Here is a 5,409-nt window from a genome sequence, read left to right on the forward strand (position 1 = left end):
TCCCCTCTCCCAGCGCGCGGTTTTGTTGGCACTGAGGAAAATCCCCGCCGAGTCGTCTGCGGAATAAATCCGGGGAATAAATCCGATTTTCGGGAAGGCTGGGAGAGGCGCAGACCGGGGCGCGGAGGGACGGAGCTGCGCTGTCCGACGTGGTGCTTCCCTGCCAGGCAGAGAAAACATCCCTGGGCTGGGAAAAAGGGGTAAAATGGGGCAGTTTTGGTGATTTCTTGCCCGGTGCAGCCCCGAGCCCCGCCGCGGTCCCGCTGCCTCTGGGCAGCGCTGCCGGCACCGCCGCTTTTGGTGGTTTTTTTTACCTTTTTTTTTGTTTTTTTTTTTTTCTTCTTTCTTTTCTCGATGATTTTTATTTCTCAATCTCGCAAGCAGAGCTTCCGTACAGAGACTGTTCCCTCCTTATATTTGTTTTCTTCTCAATGCGCTTCATTCTCTGCCAACTCCACGGCTTCCTCTCCATTTAAAAGAAAAAAAAAGATAAAAAAGAGCAGGCGTTGAAATATACGCGGTTTATTTTTTTTCCCACAGCCAGCTTTTTATTTATTAGTTTGAATTACTTTTGTTTTTTAGAGGTTTCTTATTTTTATCGCCCTTTCCGAGCTCCCTTTCCCAGCGACTCGCGGGGTCCGGCACTGCCGGCAGGACGCTGCCTGCACCCTCCTGCCCGCATTCCTGCCCGCTGCTTTCCCTGGGAGGACACGAGGGATTTCTGACCGTTTGATTCCACTCTCTGGCTCTATTTTTAATTTTTTTTTCCTATTCTTTCCCCTGGGCGCGGAGAGGTGACTCGGAGTTTACTTTAGGCGTTGGGAGGGTGACAGGTTTTGCAATAATAAACCTGCTCTTTTCCCAGCCGCTCGGCATGAATGACTTTGAAATTTGCAAACCTGATTGCCAACATCTGCAGAGAAGGAAGCAGCCCGAATCGAGGGAAAAAGATTTATTGGTTTTAGACTAGGTGGCAGTGCCAATTTCCCAGGTGCTAAGAGGAGAGGTGTAAAGCGAATGGGCTATGAAGCCAAGCACATGGGCAAACACCTTTTTTACTTCCCTTTTGTCTTTTTTTTTTCCTCCTGTTTTTTTTTTAATTCCCTGGTTATTTTTTTCCCCCCTTTCCTCCATCTCCTGCTGAAGCACAATACGATCTCTGCAAAAATTTGTCTGGACAATCTCAAGCCAAACCGAGTGTGGGTTTCGGTATTTTTTTGATTATTCTTATTTTTTATGGGGTAATTTTCTTTTCTTTTTTTGTTCCTTTTTTTTTTTTTCCTGTTTTATTTCTCTTTCCAAAGTTCCTTTCCTGAAATCCAGGCAGGCCATGAGGGAGGCACTGAGCTCTGGCCTCCCCGAGCCGACCAAGCTCCGTGATGCCGTCCGGGAGCTTTCCTGCTGCGCTGGGAGCGAGCCTCAGATTTGGATCCCCTCCCAGAGGGAATGGGTTGTGGGATACTTCCATTTTTTTTTTTAACATGTTCTTATTATTTTCATTATTTTATTTTTTATTATTTTTGCTTTCTTTTCTCTGGAAGTCTTTTGAAATCCTCCCTCTCCGTGGTGCCCGGTCTCCCGGTCCGCTCCCCGGCATGATCGGCTTCGTCACGGCAATTCCCAACCAGGCTAAACTCCATTAAAAAGATCCATACAATTAACAGCCGAAACTCCCATTAAACCACAGCAGTGGGATAGGCAGGGGTATTTTTTTTTTGTTGTTGTTTTTTACGGCTTTAACAATATCGCCTGGAATGATGATTGCTTCCTGCTACCGAGGGGCCCTTTGTAGGTTTGCATTTGCAGTGCTGTTGGTGCGTGGATTTTTTTTGTTGTTGTGGTGGTTTTTTGAGGGGGGTTGTTTCGTTTTTAGGAGGGGTTTGGAAGGGTGGAAAGCAAAGGCTTGTGCAAGGGGTTAAGAAAAGTGGGCAGGAGGCGAAGCCTTTAAATAGAGCCAGTTCAAACCGATCCTTAAATACCGCCGGGCTGAAGAAAGAGACTCTTGAATCTGTCCCAGCGTCCTCCGAAAATAAATACGCCCCTGTAAAAATAGCACGATTGGCCATATTTGAGAATCCAGTTATCGCCGGCACTGACTCCTTGTTTTTCCCGTACCCTCTGCTCGTTCCGGCAGTCGAGCTCTGCCCCAGCGCCAAAGTACGGGCGCCTGGGCTGTGTCCAGTGACCCCTGGACCTTCAGCTCCTCTCTGGGGGCTTTCTGCTCCCTGGTAGTGTTTTGGACGCTGCTGTGCAGGCTGAGGGGATGGGGACAGAAGCCCCTTTGTTGGAAGCTCATGGAGGGAGGAGTGAGCTGGAGGCTGAGGCGGGAGATGAGCCGGCCCTCGATACCAGGCTGCCATTCCCTGTCCCCCGGTGCTCTCCGTCACCATCTCCCCATCCCCGAGGAGGGCAGGGGGGTTATGGGGGCTGGGGAGCAGCGGGGTGCTCCCAATGGACCTTGTCGAGGGACAGGGGAGGAAGGGGACTGTTTGCAATGTGATTTCATGCCTGGAGCTTGCTGGGAAGACCTTGCATAAAAATAGGCTGCAACCGATGGAGTGGGGCAGTGGAGTCTATTGAGCGGCTCAAAATATGAGGGTTTTGTTGTTTTGCTCCTTCCCTGCCCCACTGTATTCGGGTCCCAGTCTCAGCTCCATCTTGGTGGAGTGTGTTGTTCTTGGCAGCCTCTTGTGTTTTGGGGGAGGTGGAAAAGGCTCCCCCAGACGTGATTGCAAAGGGCTGCTCTGGGAGCGTGTCCCTGCCAGGCAGCAGCAGGGCTGTGTGTGAGCAAGGATCACCCACATCCGAAAAAAGATTCTCTGAGTTTAAGATAATAATCATAATAATTAAAAATATGTTTTTTTCCTGTATGCTGAAGTATCCTTTCTTGGGTGGGGGCTGCTGGAACAGATATGTTTATCTATAAAAGGATTCTCAGCCTCTTCCATTAAAATATGCTTCAGGAACACTTTCCCGTGCCTGGGAAAAGGGACACACAGCAGTATGAGCAAAGCTGACTATGTTAAATCCAGCTCCAGAGTAGTGGCTGGAAGGAAAGTGGTCAGACAGAGGGGAGAGATTTTGGTTTCCTTGTTTTCCTATTTCCACATTAGCATGTGCATTCAAATGCAGGGATTTAAGGCAGATTGGAGACTGTCCCTGCTTCCAGGCCTGCTGTGCCCAGGGAGAAGTTTTCCAGTCAGCTGGGCCAGGTAGGAGCATAGGAAAAGAAATAAAAATACCCTTCCCCCCAGGATAGCGCTGCTGTGCCAGCAAAATCCCTCTGTAGCCATCCTTATAATGGCAAAATGGTGCTTCTGCTGAGCCCGCAGATTTTGCAGGAGGCCTTGCTGTCGGCAGTGCCAGCGGAAGCACAATTCGCTCATCCCACTGCATCCATGCTAAAATTGCTTCGCTGATAGAGATACCAGGATAGCATGGATTCAGTGCCGGACTGATCCGTGCCCCGCTCCTTCCTGTAACTCGGCTGGGGAGGATGGCAGCTCCCAGACCCGCTCGGACGCAACTCTTTTCGGTCACGTTTTGATGCTGCAAGGAAAATACCATCGGTGTTTAATGGCCCTTGAAATCGCGGTTCCCCCTCCCTGCCCGCCCTGGGGGTGGTGCGAGGGGCTGAGCGCGGGGGGCTCCTTGGGGCAGTGGCTCGCAGTGTAACACCAGGAGGAATGTGGACGGGCTGGAGACCTGCCTGTGGGGATGTTTCTCCTCCCATGGGGCCCTGGTGAAATTAGATGCTTTTTGATACATGTTTTCAGGCAGAGCAGTGGCTGTGCTTGCCCCGGTGGGTCTCAGGGAGGTGATGCTGGCCTGGGTGTTGTACTTGGTCCCGTCGCACTCTCCTCTTCACACCCGGCGTCCCTGGGGGTGGAGGAAGCGCTCGACCATGAAGTGATGTCCCTGCAGCTCCCTTGGGCTGGCAGCCAACTTGCAGGCTGTGAGGGAGGCAGGAGCAGTGTCTTCAGGCTGAGGTGGTGGTGGAAAAGGTACTTGGTGCGTTTTTGGGAGTCTCCCACCATGCGCTCTGGTTTTTCTCTGATGTCCCAGTGATTTTCCTGAGGTCCTGGTGGTCGAGTGGGTTATGGGGTGGCATCTCCATACTTTAGAAGGGATGGGAAGGGCTGTCCACCCTGTCCTGCAACACCCCATTGAAGTTTCCATCCCAAGTGCTGGTAGCTGGTGGTGGGGACGTGTGGCTTGGAACATGGACAGGAGCCCAAGGGCAAACGTGGTGACGTAAACTTGCTCGGAGCAAGGTCCTGTGGGATCCTCTACTGTATGAGGCTTTCTAATACCTTCCCTAGGTGAATGAGTGGGAGCCTGTCCCTGCCTCTGGTACACAAGGCTGGTAAAGGTGTGATTTATTAGCAGCCCTTCTCCTACCCAGCACTGAATCTCCTTGGTGGGGTTGGAAAACCACAGGTTCCATCCCTGACTGATGTTGTGCCAGAGAAAATCTGATCCGGAGAATGAGCCGGTACTAGAAATCCTAGCTGGTGGTGGCATGGGGCACCAGGCAGGTCCCTGGTGTTGGGGACAGGCTCCTGCTCTTTCCCAGCACAGCAGCTGTTGGAGAAATGGAAATCGCTGGGAATTAATCTCGCTGCAGACGTGGCTACCAGAGCAGGGCTTTCGTAAGGGAAATTTTAGATCTCCTTCCTAGGATAACCCAGGGTAAGGCTGAAATTAGTTTATAATTATCCAGTAAATAACCCCCCATCTTGTCATTTCACCATCTTCTGATGAATATGGAAATGAACATTGTTGAGGGGAATTAACGTCATTACGGCAGCTTTCCAGGTGAGCGCCTTGCGGTTCTGCCGCGGCTGCAACCGGCGGGCGGGTGTCGGATCACCTCCTGGAGCTGGGGTTAGCGCCGACGAGTCGGAACAAGGCCCCGTGTGTTTGCACCGTGTACTAAACTGGTCCAGTTAAAGCTTCGGGCGGGAGGTGGTGCAGGGAATCGGGGCCAGCCTGGCATGTGCTGACATGAAAGCTGCCGTGCCGGGATGAGGAGATGTTGGTCTGGGTTAGGTAACGCGATCCAGCATCGCCTGCTCGAGGTGCTGAGGACAAGGGAGTGCTTTGTTCGGCCTCGTTGCTGAAATGGAGAGCACAGTGAGCCCTGAACGACCTGAAAATGCAGGCGGGGTTTGGGAGGGTGAAGAGCCGAGGGCAGCCCTGAGCTCCCTGCCGGTGGAGCGGGGGTGAGCGAGCAACGCTGTGTCCAGCATTACAGCCCCTTGCTGGCTTTTCCAGCTGGAGATACTGTTTAAAAAGCAAAGTTTGGGAGTGGAGCACTCCAGCGTGGCTGCCTCACCCTGGCCACGAGGATTTCGTGGTTTCCTTCTCCCCGTGTTTCCTCCTAGCCCTGCGTTTCTGGCTGGCTTC

Source organism: Manacus vitellinus, unplaced genomic scaffold (genome assembly GCF_001715985.3).
Source record: "Manacus vitellinus isolate BGI_N305 unplaced genomic scaffold, ASM171598v3 scaffold_12_pilon, whole genome shotgun sequence".
NCBI classification, from domain to species: domain Eukaryota; kingdom Metazoa; phylum Chordata; class Aves; order Passeriformes; family Pipridae; genus Manacus; species Manacus vitellinus.